The sequence below is a fragment of the Camelus dromedarius genome, chromosome 6 (assembly GCF_036321535.1).
Source record: "Camelus dromedarius isolate mCamDro1 chromosome 6, mCamDro1.pat, whole genome shotgun sequence".
Classification (NCBI taxonomy): domain Eukaryota; kingdom Metazoa; phylum Chordata; class Mammalia; order Artiodactyla; family Camelidae; genus Camelus; species Camelus dromedarius.
The window spans coordinates 76,788,953-76,811,236 of NC_087441.1; the positions used below are offsets into that span (position 1 = coordinate 76,788,953).

General features: G+C 39.8%; 1 protein-coding gene and 1 non-coding gene across 3 annotated transcripts in view; both read left to right on the forward strand.

Annotated features, from left to right (window-relative positions):
• The window catches only part of KCNQ5 (potassium voltage-gated channel subfamily Q member 5), a 454,042-nt gene that overhangs the window by 23,335 nt on the left and 408,423 nt on the right, over positions 1–22,284 (forward strand). The gene's annotated exons all lie outside the window — the stretch shown is intronic.
• TRNAA-AGC (transfer RNA alanine (anticodon AGC)) lies at positions 11,777–11,849 on the forward strand. Its single transcript has one exon. It is a non-coding gene; the product is annotated as a tRNA-Ala (tRNA).

A 22,284-nucleotide genomic window follows, 5' to 3' on the forward strand; every position in this document is an offset into this window, starting at 1 on the left:
TTGCTGTCTCCCCTCCCCTCCCTTGTGGTATCAGTGAGGTGGCAGGTCCCTGTGTTTGGTCCCCACTGGCTTCGTTCACGCTGGCCTTGGAGTCCGTGAGTCCCACCTTACCCAGGACGTCCAGAACACAAAAGCATCCATTTCTGAATGGTCCCAGCCCAGCTCATGGGCTTGGTTTCTTTTGGCTTCTTTTTGAAATATTTCCATTCACTTGTTAACTTATAAGTATTGAAAGGAGAGAAGAGCTTTCATTCGGTCTGACGCTGCTTTCCTCGTGTGTATATGGTGTTCTGTTCTTTTACCGCCTATGAAGAGCCTGAGTAGAAAGCCGCCTCCCTGAGAGCCTTTCTTCCTAATGAATCAGGAGACTTGCACTTGCCCCCAGGTACTTCCTGGGTTGTGCTGTGACCAAGATGAAGCTGAGCTGACACTGGATAAAGAAAGACATATAAGGCAGACCCACATCCAGTTATGTCTGCGATTCATTGGTATTAACGGTCTCCTGTGGACTGTCACCCTACGTCCATTGTTAGTTTGTAATCTAAAATAACTCAGATTTCTGTATAATTGGGTTTCTGCCAGCAGTATTCCATCCATCACTGTGTTTCTTCTCAAACATTAATACTGCCTTTTTTAAATGTTTGTATGCATATACACGTATATAATCAAAATGTGTGAAAACACCCCTTCATTTGACAAAAAAAAAAAATTAAAAGGCTTGTAAAGAATAACTTGAACAACAAATGGTGAGTTTATTTTAAGAATAAACTTTGTCGATGTATGGACCTCTAAAAATAAAAATAGTGAGATTTCTCAGACGTTAATTTTTGCTACTAAATAAGACAGTTATCCACGAATGGAACAGATTGTAGTTGTTGCTGATCCTGGGTCTGGAGAACCACAGGGTTTGGGGAAGAAGTGTTTGGAGGTTTGTTGGTCCGCATTGTTTACAGTCACATCTCTGCACAGGAGCCTTCAGTGAAATGAAATGGACCTTTTGGGATCAGAACCTGAGGTGTTTCCACTGGTCAGGGCTTTCTTGAGTTACTAAGGATGGCTTCTGGCTAGTAACTGGCTGGGATCGGGCTCTCTGTGACTGGTTTAGCATCTTTGTACCATGAGTGTGCGTTGTCAGGTGACCGTGCAGCCCACGGGTGAGTACACATCCTGGGCATGCTGTCCCACTTACAGATCAGCATCCAGCCGTGTCCGTGAGCACTGAGGTGTGAGCCACCATGACTTTGTACACTTCAGTCCCATTGGAAGGGGTTTTTCTTGCTTCCTAGTCCTATGAAACTCTCCAGTGAGTTAAGACTCATAAGTGCCCATAAGCATCCAATTCTCCTTCTGTGGGTGGAGCTACGTGCATCACCAAACCATCATCAAGGTGTCTTGGTGAGTATAACACAGAAAAATCAAATGCTGGTCCAGTCCTGTGGATCCAGGACTGTTGCCTGTTCCTTTTCTGATTGTACACAAGGGATGTAAGCAGATGCCTCCCACTCACACTCCTTTCTGAGAACACCATTGCCTAGACCCTGGGTGGCACCCGGTGGCCCACGGAACACATCCAGCCTGCTACCTGCTTTTATAAATAAAGTTTTATTGGAGCTCCGTCAGGTGCGTGCATTAATGTATTGTCCGTGACCATTTTCACTCTACAGCAGCTGCATTGAGTAGTCACAACAGTGACCTTAGGGCCCACAGAGCGAAAAATGTTTCTGCTCTGGCTTACACCAGAAAACTCTCTTTTCTATCGTGTGTGCTTGCCTTGTTTGCAAGTGACTTGTGGAGACATGGGGTGGAAACATACACATCATACGCATCAGTTGTCAGTAGAGTGGAAATGAAAAGGATGCCGTTAGTTGGAGTTCAGGTCATGGCCAGTGAAGGGGTCTGCAAGGTGAGGTTGTGAGGAAGTAGAAGGCATGAGTTAAGCAGAGGATCCTGGTCAGGGGACAGAGGGGAGCAGAACAGAGCCAGAGGAAAGCAGAGATGCTGTAATGAGAGAGAGAGAGAGAGAGAAAGAGCCCAGATGCCCGAGACAGAGATCAGCTTGGTCCTCCAGCTTCCGTTGTTTCTGCCAGCTTACCAGCCTGGATGTACCTGCTTCCCCCTCCTTTGTCCCTACAGGGCAAGGTGTGCTCCTTGCAGTTAAGAGAGAGATGAAGAAAAGACTATCATGAACCCATACAACTCAGCTTAAAAAAAAACAATTGAAAAATGGGCAGAGGAACCTAGTAGACATTTTTCCAAGGAAGACATGCAGATGACCAACAGACACATGAAAAGGTGCTCAGCATCGCTAATCATCAGGGAAATGCAAATCAAAACCACACTGAGTATCACCTCACACCTATCAGAATGGCCGTCATCAAAAAGTCTACAAATGGCAAATGCTGGAGAGGATGTGGGGAAAAGGAACCCTCCTGCATCGTTGGTGGGAATAGTTTGCTGCAGCCACTATGGAAAACAGTATGGAGGTTCCTCAAAAAACTAAAAATAGACTGACCTTATGACCTGGCAATCCCACTTCTGGGTATAGATCTGAAGAAAACCAAAAACACTAATTTGAAAAGGTACATGCACTCCCACATTCATTGCAGCACTATTTACAATAGCCAAGACATGGAAGCAACCTAAGTGTCCATCAACAGATGAGTAGATGCAGAAGATGTGGCATACATATACAATGGAGTACTACTCAGCCATAAGAAAGAATGAAATAATGCCATTTGCAGCAACATGGATGGACTTGAAGGGCATGATGCTAAGTCAAATAAGTCAAACAGAGAAAGACAGGTGCCGTATGACATCACCTGTATGTGGAATCTAAAAACCACAACAAACTAGTGAATAAAACAAAAAAGTAGACACACAGACATGAAGAACAAACTAGTGGTTACCAGTGGAAAGGGGGCAATATGATGAGGGTAGAAGATACAAAGTATTGGATGTAAGATGGGCTCAAGGATGTACTGTACAACACAAAGAATGTAGCCAATATGTTATAATAACTGTAAATGGAAAATAACCCTTAAAATTGTTTAAAGTTAAAACATTTTTAAAAAGAGACCCTTATGTGTTTGGCCATCATGAGGCAAATTTAATTCCCTTATTTCTAAGTTCCTGTGCAAACAGACTCCCCTTTAATTTAAAAAAAATTTAATTTTATTAAAAAAATTTAGGCCTTTTCTGGTGGGGGGAGGGAATTAGGTTTATTTATTTATTTAGGTGGAAATACTGGGGGTTGAATTCGGGACCTCTTGCATGCTAAGCACGTGCTCTCCTGCTGAGCTGTACCCGCCCCCAGACCCCTTAGATCTCAGTGTTGACAAGAAGAACTAGAACACTAGCTTGGGTTCACCACTAGCACGGTGAACACAGTCACCACGTAGTGGACAAGAAGCAATTCACAGAAAAATGCCACGTTGACTGCGGATGCACCTCACACTTGATGAAATGAACATTTCCCCTTTTTCATCTCTTCTGTCATTCAGTAAATTTTTTTTTTAATTGAAGTATAGTCAGTTTACAGTGTTGTGTCGATTTCTGGTGTATAGCACAGTACTTCAGTCATATAGGAACATACATATATTCGTTTTCACGTTCTTTTTCATGATAAATTACTACAAGATGTATGAATATAGTTTCCTGTGCTATGCAGTATGAACTTGTCGTTCATCTATTTTATATATAGTCATTAGTATCTGCAAATCTCAAGCTCCCAATTTATCCCTTCCCGCAAGCAGTCTGTGTGACTATACGTGGGACTCTGGGTTGAAGACTCAGTCAAGAGTTTTGTGCCCCACAGTAAGACTTCCTAGGGACGTGGATTTACATACCCTGTTAACCATCTTGGAGCACCGATGACCAGAATACCCAGACTCTGTCCTTGCTTTAACTGTCTTTGCGACTCTTGGAAGGTTCTTTAAAGAATGACACTACCTCCCAGGCATAGAAAATTCTGCCGTTCGCCGTGTCACCTCGTGGGTGATCATCTGGGGCGATGTAATCCAGTGGATGATGGATTTCATGTGGAAGGGAATTCAGATGACAAGCAAATTCTTGGCATCAAACTCTGACCACCAATGCAGAATATGATTAAGGAACAGCATTTTTAGTAAAAGGTCACAGACGGCATGAACTTAACACATTTTTATTCACCAGGTGGCAAATAGAAATAAAATGCCAGAAGCCTGGTTCATTGAATAAATATACAGAGACTGGTGAGACTGAAAGAACCAAGTATGTTTAATGCAGACAGTCTTTTTCTGACTATCATCCATTTTTATTCATGATTCAAATACTTCGTGATTCTTATTGTATTAAACTCCATTTCCCATTCTTCTAAAATAATATTCACATGATTATTGGTTTGACTGGACAGTTAAAATGCACTTAAGTGAGATATAAAGTGTTTCCTTTCCTTGTCTTCTTTCTTGAAACTTAATCTGTATTAGATCATTCATCTAGTAATTGTTCTGGTAATTTACCCTAATCATTTTTTTTCTTCTGTGAACTGGCTGACTAGCTGAAGTGCATAAAAACAGTGACTCACAGACATCTATTTTGAAATAACCAGTATAACCAGTATAAATAGGTGCAGTCTGGTTCTACCGCATTTTAAACAACTGCCCGGCCAAATGAAATGTGAAAAGGAAAAAAAAAAAAAAAAAAAAGTCCTGCGAATACCTTGAAATGTGTGTTTCAGGCTGACTTTCAGAACAAGCCCACATTTATATAGCTGTGCAAAAAAGAGAGGAAAAGAAACCAGAAATTCCAGAATACTTTCAAACTGGTTTAAACATTTTGCCACTTCACTGTTTTTTTTCTGCCAGCAGAGTAAATGAATGGTTTGCCCTCTGGGTGGGGGGAAGTGCATTTAAAAGAGAAAATGTTTTAAATTCTTACCTTTACAGAAGATTAAAAGATTAGTTCTTAGTATTAAGGGAGGGGGTTGATGCGTATGGGAGGGCACAGTGAAATTACTAGTAGGGGGTCTTGTTGACCTGAGTTACTTTCTTCCTTTTTCCTTCCATCACACATTTGTGAGATGAGCCCTGGTGATATGAAGATGAAAAGTTTGGTCCCTGCCTTCAGGGAGTTACTGTGTTCAGGGAGGAGCCTGAGGGAACAACAGCTCTGAGAATGAAGTGAGCAGCAGCTAATCTCGGGTGAACAGGGTCCAAACGCGAGAGGGATGGTGTTGTGAATTGTGTGTGTGAACCATGATTGTACCTTGTGCGTGGAGGTGAAGGGAGAGATGAGATTCCCGCCTGCTTAGAGCCTGTTTGCACATCTTTTGTCCAAATAAAGTAGCTGTCCCTCATTGCACTATAATGACTTGATTACCCTTTAATCTGCTCAGTAAAGTCTTCAAGAGTGGGAACAGGATTTACTCATCTCTATTTCCTAGTGCCTAGCATAGGGCTGGGCACCTGGCAGTACAGAATGAATGCTCTATTAGTTTGATTGAATGAATGAAAGAAAGGATGGATGGATGATGGATGGATGCTCTGTATTTAGAAAGAAATGTACTTGGGCTGTGATTGCTTCAGTGGAAAAAACAACATAGAAGGGAAAAAAAATGCAATACTTTGGGTGTGGTGGTATGTAAAAATATTTTTACTAGAAATACTCTTGGATTTTACAAATTAGAAATGATTTCCTCCTATGCCTGGCCCTTCCAAAAAATCACACACTCATGCATGCACTGTGTGCTTGTTAAATTGCTAAACTCTCCTTTGATTTAGAAGTCTATTCCTTCCTTGAGACGATAGCTTTTTGACTTGTAAAGAAAGTTTTCCAATTAAAGCACTAATTTTGCAGTGTGTACCTCAATTATGTGAAAATAAACTACTTAGCACACTGGGAAAGAATCTTAATTCCTTTAAACTCTTTTAAATGGTATTATATATCAAAAGGTACACCTTTAAACTACCGATGGAGGAAAAATAAAATAGCTCTGAAGACACAAGGAAAGCAAACAGACAGCTGGAATTTGGGGGAAATGTCTGTGGTATTTGGGTTTATTTTTAGGGGGAAGAAAAATTTTCCATTAAATTTTATAACACAATGACATTAAAAGACTTTATACTTAATGAGTATCTTTATAATGCTGATGTAAAATTCAGATTATATTTTATTCATGAATTACAGGGTTTGGGGTTGAGGGCATGGAGTGGATAGGGTAAGAAACAGGTTTTTATGAACTTTGTCTGTCTCTTAATCACCTCTCGTCCTGTCTCAGTGCACACACTCCCACAGAGACTCACATCTCTTTATTTTTGTTTTCCACGGAACCTACATGTCAAGAAGAGCAGGCAGTATATAAATTAAACAACAGTCCAGATACCAACTAGGATGTTAAAAGGAGATCAAATGTAAATTGTTCCATAATGTGTGGGCCACTTTAAAGATGCCTGAGACAGAAGCAGAAAAAAAGAAGGGGAAGAAAAAGGCTTTCTGGTCTTGTGTCTTTTTTGGTAGATGTTGCAGAAGATGAAGAAGTTTTAATTATATGCTTCCTGAGCAGTGCGGGACATGAACTCCTCTGAATCATCCTCTCTGACTGGGAGCCCTACTCTGTTTCTCTCTCCATCTCCAGCTCTCCCCTCTCCTCCCTTCCTTGTCCCTCCCTGCCCTGCCTCCTCCCACAGCCAGCCCACAGAGGATGGAGGGAGATGACACCGGGAGCCCTTCTCTCTGTCCTATTCCTTGTCTGCAGCGCAGTTCACTTGGACCCTGTAGGATTTTTTTTCTGTCCACATCACAGCCCACTTCTTCCCTCACCCTGGCCACGGGAATTGCTCAGGGGCTTTTGGAAAGGTGGAGGGCACGCTTATTTATAGCAAAATTGCAGTGTTCTGTTTTAAATCTGCAGAGAAGCTCTAGGCTGGGGGAAAAAGAATATTTAGTCCCAGTCAAAAGGCGAAGTTCAGTCCAGCTTCACAGGTTACTCTGAGTGGGATCTTGAATGATAAAGCCTCCAGGTCCAGCTCCCTCGTTTATAACATGAGAAAGGTGAGCAGGACCCCACGCACGTGGCTTGTGGCTGATGTGAAACCTACAAGTGAAACCCCACCATGCCTGGTCCACCTGTCCTGCCCTGCGTGTTGGCGCCCATAGCATCCTGGATGTGCCCGCATCCCAGTGGGCACCACCTGCTCCCACTGTCGCGGGTATTTGCAAAGCATGAGAATCAGAGCAGCAACTGTTCACTGCAGTCTGTTTATTCCGCGAGAGTGATCTGAAAGTATTTTAAAAGAGAGCTACCTCCCTCGGGTCTTCATTACACTGTGTTTCAGCTGCGACACTTTCTGAACATCTTGAAGCCTTTGTGTTGGTGTTTAGTAGCCCGCCTGCAGCTTGTCAGAATCGCTGGTGGGAGCCACTTACTGTGTGTGTTGGATGCACTGAAGTCCCCCAACTGTGGCTTTGAGGATCTCCTTTGGTTTGAGTGTATTATCAGTGTCTATTTACATAACTTGACCTCCATCTCTAATTGTGAAATTGGCTTCACAGATGTTAATTTTCTTTCAATACTCTTTCGAGTGAAGAAGATAGTGGACAGTACCCAAAAAAGAAGCCTAAATCATGCCCCCCCTTTTTTTGCATTTTTACTGTATTTTGGTGATTTTTATCAGCTCTGTTATTTTAGAGTTGTGGTCATTATACTGCTTGTTGAAAAAAAAAGTTATTTGGAGTGACTGCATTGATGTCAGTCTCTGAATAACATATTTGCAAATATGACATTTTATTTTGCCAGTGCAAATATGTACTAAATAAAAATTGCTGTCGCTGAGTATGGATACAAAAACAGTTGGTTCTGCTGTTCAGGATAATTATCCAAGTAAAGTGACATTATCTTAATATTGTTTCAAGACTGCTATTTCCCAATGCTTATTAGAGAAAATGCTCTAGGAAAAACTACATTCTAGATATTACATATTTAACCATGTGTTGGAAATTTATATACACTTGGATATCAGATAGTTTCATATACAATTGCATATGCTTGTACTCAATACTATTTGAAAGATTGTTTTCTCATCTGTAAAACAGAAATAATGGTAGCGTCTTCTCATACAGTAATGTTGAAAATTAATTAAAAAGACTCCATGTAGAACTTCGCTCGTTGCCTGTCATGTGTTGAACACTTAGTCAATACTAGATATTATGACTCAATTCTTGTCATAAACATAGCCCAGAATAATACCATAGGAATGTAGCAACAGGAATAATCAATATTTTAGATAGGAGAAGACAAAGAAATTAACAGAAAGGACTCCGTATTTTGAGACCATGTAATATAAAAATAGGAGCAGAAGGAAATTGGGATGTGCGGCGGGGTCGGAGGGAGAGCAGAGGAAATACTCGGTTGTGTTTGGGACACGTGGAGTTGGAAGTGACCGAAGGTCACTGCAGTGAAGATGCCCTGTAAGCACCCCACGAATTGGACCAGAACTTTTATGCTTAGTTGTTTGCTTGTTTGTTCAGGAGATACTTACTGTGGGCCAACTGGGTACCAGATATTAAGCTTAGGGGAGAAACCTAGGAGGGAAATATGTTAAGTTTGTGAGTCAGTTTTCTGGGGAAGCGAGGAATGGGGAGTGCTGTGCAAGGCAGGAAGAACTGGCCGATGATTACGGATAGGAGAGGAGAGAAGGAATGACTCGCCAAGGCACCAACTCAGGAGGCTGAAGACGTATCAAGAGACTGCTGTATTAGGGGAGAAGAGGGCTTCAGAAAATGGGTGTTCAGAAGCATCACTTTTATAGACACTGCATGTATTTTTAAGAGTTTAGGATCCTTTTTATACATGATAGTGATAGAAAATAAAGATAGATTCTTCTTGGCTTCTATCTACCATATTTACCTACAAAAATGATTGCACACATCTACGTATTCTAGTATGAAATCATTGTTCTCATTAAAGTCAAGATATGGAAGCAGTTGTTCAGTGAACAATGAAGAATGCGTTTTTGCTTAAATCCTGAAAGTGCATGGCTCAAATGCTTGGAAATGCTCAGTTCTGCAATTTTCTGCATCATTTGTAGTCAGCCAGACATATTTCTGATAAATAATGCTTCCCTTCTTTTGTTACATTCGGTAGCACGGATTTTCTTTTAAAGAAAAAAACTGTGGATGTTTTCTCTCAGTGGCTATGTGCACATGAAAGGGGGAGAGTGGAGAAAAGGTTTCAGAATCAACTGTAATGGACCTATAATGTTTATGCCCCAACAGCCAGTCACCAAAGGGGACCTCAAATACTGCCCAGGTCAGTTCACGTTAACAAATCTGTATTGACCGTGCATCTTCGAGCAACGTGTTGGGTTCTGAGAAACACAAGCCAGCAATCCCACTCCTGGGCATATGTCCGAAAAAAATTCAAAAAGACACATGCACCCTAGTGTTTACAGCAGCACTATTTATAATAGCCAAGACATGGAGATGTCTCAAATGTCCATCGACAGATGACTGGATAAAGAAGATGTGATATACATATATGTACACACACACACACACACACACACACACACACACACACACACACAATGGAATACTACTTGGCCATAAAAAAGGATAAAATAATGCCATTTGCAGCAACATGGATGGACCTGGAGATCATCATTCTAAGAAAAAAAATACCATGGGATATCACTTATATGTGGAATCTTTTAAAAAGACACAAATGAACTTATTTACAAAACAGAAATAGACTCACAAACCTAGAGAACAAACTGTAATGAAAAAGAATATGACAAGGAATATATGTATGTGTATGTATGACTGAAACATGATGCTGTGCACCAGAAATTGGCACAGCATTGTAAACTGACTATACTCAAATTTTAAAAAATGCTAACAAAAACAAAAGCAACAACAACAAAAACCCTACAAGCTCACAATCTTCAAGTGTCAGGAGCAACTTATGTAAATTACCATGACACCAAGGAGAGTGCTGGGATCGCTGTGAGATACTTCCAAAGGACTGTGAAGTTTCTAAGGAGAAAGAGCCCATCTGGCTGATAGAGCAAGCAAGGCTCTTAGAGGAGGCAGAGTTAGAAACGAGGAGTAGAGATGGAGAGTGAGGCTGTTCCTGCAATGAGAACAGTGTAAGCGAAGCCTGGAGATGGGCTCGGTGTGTGGGGTTCCTGGGGGATGACTGTCCTGTTGCCTGGAGGAGAGGGGACCTAAAAATGGGAGAGTAGGAGCTTAGGGCAGAGGAAAAAGTGGGTGTACTGTGAGTGCTCGTGTGAGAACATCCTGGCCGGTTCTGGAGGCAGTAAGAAGCCACTGCTGGATGCTAAGCGGGGGAAGGACATTACTGCAGCAGAGGTAGGACTGACGGGAGGCGGGGCGTGGTATGCTCTGCAGTGAAACAGAACAGAGGTGAGGATGCTGGCTGGGAACCTATGGGTTCAGCGCAGCATCAATGAAAGTCCACACCAGGATGGGAAGGAAAGAGACTATATATGGGGATCCCCAAATGCAAATCTCTGGAAACATTTCACGTGGAATTCCATACAGCACATGTCTGCATGGTTGTTTTAATTTTCTACTCTGCCTTCAGATGTTTGGCCCACGCTGAACCTCTGCGCTCTAGTTTGGCACTGGTGAATCTTGGCTGTAGAAGACCTCTTTTGTTCTATGTTAAAAGAATCTCCTCACCTTCTCGGGGCCATGAAAGTGGATACGTAAGTCAAGTCATTTGCTGCTTCTAGTCAACTTGTCCTGGATCCTCACATGACCAGATTTCACTGGGGATTCAGGCCATATAAGACAGTGTGGGGTTAGGAACTGGTTGCCCCAGGAGTTTTAGGAGTTTCGTAATTACTCTAGAAAGACAACTGCTCCCCTCCCCGACTGTAACTTGGATGTTGCATGTCTGCCTTCTGGGTTCAAGCCTCAAATGCATCTCTACCAGGTATTCCATCAGGAGCAATTGGTACTCTCAAAAATTTATTGCTTTATTTATTTTTCGTGAATCTCAGTTTCCCACTCAGTAAAGAGAATAATCTCTGAGCAAAGAGCATTTTAGTTATGATATCATATTACTAAGTCATCTATTGCATCTTTGCAGTAATGAAATGCATTTAATTATAATGAACCATCTAACACAAAGAGCAGTAAGACAAGACTCAGTGATTAACCAGTCATCCTTGGCCTTGCTTTTTTTGTCCTTTCGCCCAATGAAAAGTAAATCTCGTTTTCTTTATTTATGAATCAAATAAATGTCATAGACTCACCTTCCTGATCTTTATGCTCCATGAGGTTTTGCCACCACATGTTTGCGTGTCCACTATGAGCCCTTCATCTCTGGCCATGATTTTGGGCTTGGACCTAATCACTCTGACCAGTGTGTCTGGGATACGTTTGGCTCTGTCACTAGGTGCTTGAAGACATTATTATATAATATCCTGAAACAAATTATTTTATTTTTAAGCGAAATCCTATGAATCAAGGTACAATTTAAATCCCAATAAAATGATGGAGGAAAAAAAAGAGATCCTGCTTTAAAAAAACATCCATTCCAAGGGGGGAGAGTATAGCTCAGTGGTAGAGCACATGCTTAGCATACATGAGGTCCTGGGTTCAATCCCCAGTACCTCCATTAAAGTAAATAAATAATCCTAATAACCTTCCCCAAAAAACAACAACAACAAAAAACCAAAGATCCATTCCATAAATTTTTTTGAGCCTTCACTTAAATACATGAGTAAGCAAGTCATAGTTTTTAATTGAGAGAGATCTTAGCTAGTATGGAGGGGGAGGGTATAGCTCAGTGGTAGAGTGTGTGCTTAGCATGCACAAGGTCCTGGGTTCAATCCCCAGTACCTCCATTAAATAAATGAATAAGTAAATAAATAAATAAACCTAGTTACCTCACCCCCAAGTAAATAAATAAACTTTTTAAAAAATACAGTGTGATTTTTAGTATTTTTCTCATCCTCTTTCAAAATCTGTCTCCTCAATTAACCCATCCAGTTGGTAACTGGGGCCTTTTTTAATGAAATAGATTGAAGTATTATAATGTACTTTCTTGGAGCAAGAAAAGATTAGTTATCTTACTTCTGAAGCTTTTGGAGTTGGCCGGATGGGCTGTGAGAGCCTAAGGGAAGAGCAGCACCTCGTCCACTCTGAGGGGTCCCCAGGAGGTGATCAGTGAGTTTACTCAGCATCGCGGACCAGGCCAAGACCTTGAACCTCTTCCCTCAGAGAAAGGCCTTTGCAGCTAGAAATTCACTGTTTTATTTGCAAGAGATGTTATGATAGTGACAGCTTTTATATTTATAAGTATTCTATATATATATATATATCAGTATTATATATATGTATATATATATGTATATATATGTGTGTGTGTGTATATATATATATAAAACCTGTATAATTGCTATGATTTTATAAGAGAATTGAATGCAACCTGTAAAGTAACAGTTCATCTTTGGTAGTCCCAAATCAACCCATTATCAGTTGTTCTTCTTACCTTGCAACTTCTTCAACTTCACTTTTCTTGGGGAGGTCCCCAGAATTTAATGCATTTAAGTGACTTTAAGATGTAAATATCCCAGGAGGAGGACATAGCTCAGTGGTAGACTCGCATGCCTAGCATGCATGAGGTCCTGGGTTCAATTCACCAGTGCCTCCATTAAAAATAAATAAATAAACCTATATTACCTCCCCCACTCCCCCCCCAAAAAATCCCCAGGACATAAAAATAGAGTCTGGGTGATGTAGCATCTGGGTGATAAAGTCTAACCCTAAAAAAAAAAAAAGAAGAAAAGATGTATATATCCCCCAAACTCCTCACAAAGTTTGCATTTTAATCCACAACCTAGATTCAAGGGAGTCATAACCATTGATGGCGTTTGGGGCACCTGCAGGCTGGGAAGTGGCATGGACAGCCCGCCAAGCTTTCCGGAACTTCTGAAATCCTTCCCTTCTTGTCTGTGCTTAGGTCACTGATGAAGGTTCCAAAGTATCAGCACTGAAAGAATAAATGCCCACTTTGAAAATGAAGTGGTATGTTTTGTGGATCAGTTATGTTGGTTTCTGTCAACTTAAGAAGTCTGTGACTTACTGTTTAGCGATGTGATGACAGTTCAGCTGAAAAAGTGAGAACAGAGCAGCTGCAGGGGCCAAAGCCGAGCTCACAGAGACGAGTTCTTCTCCTGCAAACCCTGCTTCATCTGCTGCACAGGCTCAGCCTGCAAGTTTCTGCATTGTTCTGGATCCTTCTGAAAAGTCACCTCCTCCCGGAAGTCTGTCCTGGGGCTGCACAAATGCAGTGATCAACTCCACCTCTGTGCTCCCTCTGCACCTGGAAACCCTGCCGAGAACACATAGGATTTCTCACCAGGCTCCTCTGGGCTCCAGCTTTGACTTCTCATCTTTATTCCCAGGGACTGGTTGGCTCGATGAACAAATGCTCAGTTATCAGGGACTGTAGCCAGCTGTCCACTTGCATTGTGGAGAGTTATTTTAATGTTTGAAACTTGCAACTAAGCAATGCTGAGTGGTCCTTGGATCAACAGTTGAGCTCTGTTGACTAAACTCTTTTTTCCTGAGTCTTGGCCACTTCCTGTGTTCTTACTCAAGTGTGCACATTTCCTGGTAGATGTTTCTTAGAATTGTGATTTTTATTTTATTTTATTTTACAGTGGTGTGTGACTTTAAAAGATGTGAGCTTTCCAGACATATTTTAACAACCTCTAGACAATGCCAAAGGGTGTCATGCTCCAGCTTAGCAATTATTCAGATAATTTAAGGGCTTTCTGAAAAAAATCCTATTGAGGGAAAAATAATTTACCTTGTGGTTAACTGTCCCCTTGGAACTGCCTTCTTTCAACTTGCCATTCACACTTGAGCCTCATTTCTTAAGGTATAATTTAATCAATGGTGACTCTGCATTTACATCTTCAGCCCAGAGCTCTTCTCTTGTTTATCCAGCTGCCCCCTTAACATGTCCACATGTTTGTTTGATGGGTGTCTCTTCCTGAACTTGTCCAAAACTAGGTTGCTGGGCATTCTCATCCCCTCATCCTCCTGCAAAAGCATCCTCATCTAGGTATCTTCCCCCTTCAAACTCCGTCCTCTGTAAAAAAAAAATAAATAAATAATGAAGTGTAGTTGATTTACAATGTTAGTTTCAGGTGTACCGCAAAGTGATTCAGTTATAAATATACATATATACTTTTTTCTTTTCAGATTTTTTTCCATTACATGTTATTATAAGAAATTGAATGTAGTTCCCTGTGCTATACAGTAGGTCCTTGTTGTTTATTTTATGTAGAGTAATGCATGTCTGTTAATCCCCAACCCCTAATTTATTCCTCCCCACCCTTTCCCCTTTGGTAACCATAGTTTGTTTTCTATGTCCGTGAATCTGTTTTTGGTTTGTAAATAAAATTTGTATCATTTAAAAAAATTTTTATAGTTAAAAAATTATTTTATCATATTGAGTGAAGTAAGTCGGACAGAGAAATATATGATATCACTTATCTGTGGAATCTAAAAAAACCTCCCCAAACTCCATCCTTATTGTCACTCAGACAATAACAAAGACCCCCTGCAAACAAGCAAATCACCCCCTCCACAAAAAACAAAAACCAAAGATCTACAATTTTAACTATCTTGTGCTCACTTTGGCAGCACGTATACTAACAATTGTAACTATCTTGACTCATCTCTTCCTCTCAAACCCCCGTGCCTGTCGATCCCTCATGATGTCTCTACAGCCTCCCCACTGGGTACCATATGGGGGCTCCATCCTCAAGCTGCTCTTCAGTGCAGTGGCTGTTTAAGGACATTTTCCTGCGTCTGCTCTCCTTCCCTCTAGTCTGTTCTCAACCCCAAACCTGGGATGGACCTTTTAAAACCTAAGTCAGATCATGTGTTTCCTCTATTGAAAACCCTCCAGTGATGCCGTTGCAGCGTCGTGAACATTATTTTGACAACTTAGGTAGTCTGCGTTGACCGCTTACTATGTAGCCGAGCGTGTGCTGTGCTGTGCCTAGTCTCATTTTATCCTCGCCGCCATCTCTTCTCGCCAGTGCTGTCTTACATGGGGGAAACAGAGCTAAAACAGGATGAAACACCCTGCAGATCACTCAGACAGTGAGGTGAGATGGCAGAGCTATGCTTTGTACTTCAGCCGTCAGATTGCAGAGCAGGGACACTGAAAAACTAAGTTTGGTTTTTCCCTCCTTTCTTTGCAACCCCCTCCCGTGCATGTCATCATAAACAAGGTCTGTCGGATAATCCATTTTTACTCAATGAAGAAAGCCAACAGCAATCTGTGATGTATTTTGAAGGGTAACTAAAATGAAGTTTCTCGGCATCCTGTTTATTTAAGAAGTACTTAGCTGAGTATGCTGGGTCACCATCAAATATTTCTCTTGACACTGATGGCCAGTAGGGTTTGAGTTTTGCTGGAGTTACCACTGCTGCATTTTACTTTATTTATTTTTTACACTTTAGTCCTTATTGAAATTCTGCTATCAATGTTGACTTTTCCACCATCCCTGTAATTTTAGCATCTTTTGTTCATTAAGGTGATACATTTCTGTTCTCAGAAAAACACACTAATAACTCTATTTTTATAAAAACTAGCAGGAACCAAAAGAAATGGAATTGGAAATAAAGAAGAATTTTAGTTCAGCTGGGTAGTGTTAGTGTTCCTGTATCTTTATCAGGCTAATGATGATTGGAATCAAAACCATTATAACCTAAATATTGGCATATAATAAAAAGCACTCTTAAAAATGTGTAGGAGACTCAATTTTGGGTGGGTGGCACAATTTGAAAAATCACGTCTGAATTTTTCCATGAAGTTTAAGCAAATGTAAATCTCATCCACTATGCAGTCCTAATATATTTCTCCTTTTCCAATATTTATTAAGATAGCTACATTAATTGTCCCAAGGAAATGTGTAATGTATAGTATGATGCAAATTCTACATAATTGATTAATATTTCTATTTAAATCATAATCAACACATCATGAATTTATTGAATAATGTACAACATAAAATTGCCATGACTTTCCACCTTACTGTATTTTTAAAACTTAATTAATTTTTCCTTGGTCTTAGCAGGCAGGCTTATCAACTTCTGTAGCTTGATCACTGGTGCACAATTATAGAATCAAAGTGATAAAAAGGGAGTGCTTGCCTTGAGGTATTATTCTTAAATTGAGAGTTACTCTTGGAAAAATACAAGTTAACCCACCATCCATAATATTATCAAATTACTCTCACATGGTTAAAAGCACAAAGATGATTTTTTCCCCCATAGGAAAATGTTTTGCATTTATTTGACTCTACTTCTTTTGGTATTGGTTTAGGCTTGGGTATGTTTTTAATACTGTCCTGTATTTTTAATGACACAGACACCCTCCTGGATCCCTAGAAAGTAGTGATTAGGTGAGCTTTCGGAACAGTAAGGCTTGGGCTTAAAGACTGACCTGTTGATAAACTAGTTTTGTTGGCTTTGTTATTTGGTCAGGTTATTTAACCTGCCCAGCCATGTTCTTCATGGCTTCCTGTGTGTAAAGCATTTCGCATACTTCTTGACATGTACTCAGCTATTTTTCTGGATTTATAGAATCTCTTCATGGGCTTCATGAGATGAAGACTGCTTCCGCATCATTTGTTCATTTTTATCCATCACAGCGCCTAATACAGTAGAAGGCCAGCACTCAAAATGAACACATGATCTCCAGGTCCATCCACGTTGCTGCAAATGGCATTATTTTATTCTTTTCTGTGGTTGAGTAGTATTCCATGGTGTATATATACCACAACTCCTTTATCCAGTCATCTGTCTAGATGGACATTTAGGTTGCTTCCATGCTTTGGCTGTTGTAAATAGTGCTACTGTGAACACTGGTTTGTATGTATCTTTCTGAATTAGAGATCGTCATTCTAAGTGAAGTAAGCCAGAAAAAGAGAAAAATACCATATGATATCACTTATATGTAGAATCTTAAAAAAAGACACAAATGAAATTTACAAAACAGAAACAGACTTACAGACATAGAGAACAAACTTATGGTTACCAGGGGGGAAAGGGGGTGCAAAGGGATAAATTGGGAGTTCAAGATTTGCAGATACTAACTACTATATATAAAATAGATAAACAAGAAGTTTCTACTGTAGAGCACAGGAAACTATGTTCAATATCTTGTAGCAACCTATAATGAAAAAGAACCTGAAAAGGAATATGTATATATGTACATGTATGACTGAAACACTATGCTGTACACCAGAAATTGATGCAACATTGTAAACTGACTACACTTCAATTTAAAGGCTTGTTTGAAACTGAACACACATGATGCGGGGCCACCCCACACATTTGCTCACTTTACAATTGAGGTTGGTTTAATATTTTCTTCCCTCTCCTAAACCTCTATTTGGCATGATCTTTTTTCCTATTTCTCTTCTATTTTGAAAGCAATTATTATCACTTCTTTTCCTCTCAGCACATTTATATCCTGAACCTTGTGGCTCAGCTGAAAATCATAACCGGATAAGTATATATACTGGCTTTCCTCACAATTACTGTTCAATACTTTTTTGATGATTTAAAGTGCCCCATGTGAAAAATAGGTATTTCTATTCTAGGAAGAAGAAAAGTAAATAAAATCTTGTGCTTTCCTTGTGTGGTAATGTATCTGTAGTTAGTTTGTGTTTTATTCTTTTTGGCCATTCGAGAAGGCTGAGGGTGATGTGATGACATAAGTAACTTTTGTCTGGAATGTTTGTATTTATTGAAAAGCAGGTGTGGAGCAGCTACTAGACAGATAACATTACACGAAGCCCATGTGAAACAAAAAAGAAATTAAAAATTAAATAATGTTCACAAATAATCAAACTGAAACAAGTGAGTGATCAAAAACTCAGGTTACCTCCTGGGAAAGAAGGTTTTTTATAGCCCTACCAAGATATTTTTCTCTTACTCCTAGAAAGGGCTCATGGTGTCACGTAGCAAATACAATGTTTTGGGTAACTTAAGAACCGACTCATTCTTCATCCTTTTAGGAGATTGCCTTTGTTTATTTTTATTGAAGTTTAGTTGACTTTCAGTGTTGTGTTAGTTTCTGGTGTACAGTATAGTGATTCAGTTATACACATATATATTCTTTTTTCGGATTCTTTTCCATTATAGTTTATTACAAGCTATTGAATGTAGTTCCCTGGGGTATACAGTAGGACCTTGTTGTCTGTCTATTGGAGATTGCTTTTGTGTTGTTATTGTTTTGTTTTGTTTAAACCACTCTAATTATTGGTAAAAGAAAAGTAAACAAGGCTGCCTTCGACAGCTAAAACCTATACATGTGCTGACCTAGAATAGTTGCCAAACTTTCTCTGATCTTATAAAGGCATGGAGAGTAATACTGGTGAGTTCTGGTGTTGCTCTTTTAAGAACCTGCCAAGATGAAATATTTTAAAGGTCTTCCGGAAACTCACGCCTGCTGCAATACAGTAGCCTGATCATTAAAATAATCATGTTTCCAAGGAGGCGTAAAGTTTCATTTCATTAAGGTTTGTCGAAGCTGTGAAGACCACGCACCGCAATTATAGTCATGCTTGGTATTTAGCGTCATGTCCTTCTTGGAGGAATATCCTTTTGGGTCAGGGGTTTCAAAATATTTTACCTTCTGCATATCAGTGAGGACTCTGAACTGAGCTGAGGTTTACCTCCCCGACTCATCCCCCCATTAGCTTCTCTCCTTCCCCATCCTCCATGCCTAGGTCTCTGTCTACCCTCCTTGGCTGTCCCCTAATCCACGGTGGCCAGTCCAAGCGTGGAGGGGACTCGACCCCCACACAGAAAGTGGAGGACAGTTTAGGATGGCAAGGCCACAGCCCCTTCGGAACCAGGCAGCTTTGTTGCCTCTAATCCAAGCCGCACTCATCCCTTCCACTTCATGGGATTGCTCTGGCCTCCCAGGGTCGTGTTCTTCAGTCAGATGTGTGGAGGGTCCTTCAGGACCGACAGAAGTGATGTAGTTTCTCCAAGGGATCTGGCAGCATATCTGTAATTCACTTCTTTGGATACTTCCCCTCTGGTTTCACAAGAACTAAGAGGAGCCTCCTTGGAGGTTGGCCTTACGTTATTTTCATCGCTCCCTGAAAGTGGAAGAAGGAGAAAACCTCCTTGCGTCATCACTGTCCCTGACACTGTGAAGGAAGGGCTGGTGAACTGCCGGTGTCACAAGGAAAAACACAGGCCATTAATGCTGAACTTGTTCCCATGTTATAGTGTATGTATCTGGCATAAGAAACTCAAGTTTATTTTGGTCTAGTACACTCTACGATTCATGGAAGACTATTTGTAAAGTGGGAAAAAGAAATGACACAATATCTGCGTTTCTCAAGGGTGTATGTGTGGGGGTGGGTGTGTTGAAAGAGAGAGAGAGGTGAATTTACCACAAAGCAAGTGAACCTTAAGTTTCACAGTCTCTCACTAGCAGCCCCTTGCGAGGCTCTGGATTTAATTTCCTAGTTTTATATTTATAATTTTGCATTCTTCCTCTCTTAAAGAGAGATCTATCTTTGGATCTACTGTGTGGTTCTGTGATAAATTCTACCTCGTTCTGATGGAACCCTAGTCCAATGTGGAGAAACTCTAAGAAATAAACTCTGTGACTTGCTGAACAGTATCATTTTCTCTGTAACACTCATAATTATTGTCCTGAAATTTGATGGAGTCTGGGGTTATGTAAAGCAAGCAGTGTGGTTGTGTGACACTTTCCGGTGGACTGAGCCCTTGGACTCCCTCTTTGGGTGTCTTTGGCCCCCTGCAGTGTTGACTGAGATAGTGTTGACTGAGACTGACAAGGGTGCCCAGGAGGGAGCACTTGGAAAGTGGGCCTCCAGTTCCCTTCAATGCTGCCCGACATTAAGTTCTTAGAATGTCACACTTCTCTAAAATTAAACGGCATTTTCTCAAAGTAATGTTCAGATTCTCATTATAAGGATGTAAGCCAAGAATAAATCTGAAATCAGCAGACGATGTCCAAAAGATCTCAAATATATGTTCCCAAGTGAAGAAATAACAGTTTCGAGAAGTGAACTAATTCTGAGACTTTCCCACTAAGGTGCAGTGCTTTTAAAATGTATACTTCAGTTCTAAAAAAAAGATTTTCTTTCAAAGGCACATCTTCAACTGTTAGGGGTGAAATACAAAAATGTATCCTATAAAAATACAGTTCATATTAATGAAATAATTATTTCAGTAAATATGTGGAAAGCTATATGAGAGGCAGAGAATGAACTCATGAAGAAACAGGTTGAAAAAAATAATATGATCAAATGCTTGATTTAAGACCAGTGATGCAAAGGAACTTTATTGGAATAATATGTAAGAAAGAAAGAAGAAGGAAGGAAGGAAGGAAGGAAGGAAGAAAGAAGTCTTGTTATTTAAAACTGTTACTGTCACTATTACCATTAAATCTGTTTGTCATTAATCTCAGTAATCTCCCCTGAATTGCTAAAAACATGAAGTGGTTACCTACACAGATATTTTATCAGATAGACAGACTGTCACTTACTATATACAAATATATTTTAGGATAAAAGCATTGTTTTTGAGGGTAAAACAAAACCCTTTTAAATACACAATGAAGTCTTGCCTCTAAATTAAAAGACGTTTCCCTTTTCACAAGATACTATTCATATGTTATTATCTGTTGCAGCAATTAAAATTTTCAATTCTAAGACTATAATTTGGGGGCAAAATCCATTTGTGTAGTATTATGTTTTAAAATTACTGGAGGAGTCCAGAGCTCTGATGTCAGCATTTAGATTCTCCCAAGAATTGCCATGAATTTCTGGGAAGAGAATCAGTAGCATCTTCGTAAGCCTGTAATTAGCTCCATGTGGATTATTCACGTTGTGATTGGCCATTATGTAAGAATCCGCTCTCAGAATCAGTGCGAAGTCTTCAGCAGCACAGTAACTCTGCCCAAGGCCGTCAAGCTGCTTTCTTCCTTTCTGTGTCACTGTATATACATTTGTGTGTGTGTGACTATACTTTTCATTGATAGTCCCCCTTTTCAGATTTCCCCTTGTTTGCCCTCCTTGGTGCACTTTATCAAGAACCGTGGGAGGACAGATGTTCTGCACTGGCGGTTGTGTGATCCACACTCCATCCCCAAGAGGCCACACCCTGATGTGTTACATCACAGAGCAGGGGTGGCTTCCCAGCCTCATTGGAATTGTCTTCAGTCACTAATGAGCCATATAAGAATTTCGGTCACCATTTGGCTTTAGTCATGAATGAAACCCCAAACCTGTCATGAGCCACCTTCCTCATGGCTCTTGGCTTCTGAAGATGTCATCTTTGTTTCCATGATCAAAATAAAAGGAAACGGTTCCAAATGAGGAGTCCCACAAATGGGTTCCGTAGGAGTATAAGGGCAGGTCACATCTCCGAGTGACTGCCCTCATACCTATGAGGGTCTTCAAGGACTTGGTGAAGCTGTTTCTACTTGTTAAAAAATAAAATCAAATATCATTTTTTTTGGAAGTTAGTAACAATAAAGAAGAAAGAAATAGAGCTGTATATCCTGATAGAAAGGCCTTTAATGTCATTATTAAAAAATTCCAACTCTAAATATGTGTCTATTCATTTTTGCAGTCTATAAAAAGGATATAACAAATGAAGTAAGTTTACTTCTTGGTTTGTGGGGAAGTCAAGCCTTATCCCAACTTCATGACATTATCAAACCATAAGTATCAATTTTATAAAACAAGATCATTTTAAAATGAAGGAGATATTTTAAAAAAAGCAAAAAACAAAATTAAAAATAGAAAAAATTAAAAAAAAAACAAAAATACTAAAAACAAAAAAGAAAAAATTAAAAACAACAAAAATAAAAAGCAGAAAAATTTAAAAATAAGAGAAAAAACAAAGAAAAAATGAAGGCAAATTTAATATTTTTCAGCAAATTGAATAGGCTGATAAGAGATTTACTTCTATTTTGAATCAGTTTAGATATGTAAGTTTAAATCTTATTTATGTCTTTAAAAATTATTTAATTTCTTTTTGCATGACAAAGTGCTGAATTTATACGTGTATATTAAAAGATTCAAATGAGAGAATATGAGAAATAGTTTAATAATTAACTACAGTAACTTCCTCATGATCATTTTATTATGAACATTTATGCTTGACAACTTTTAAAGTGCATTATTGTGAAATTCACAATAAAGTAGCAGAAAGTCCAACAAGAAAAATATCAGTAAAGTCATGGCATAATGGTGA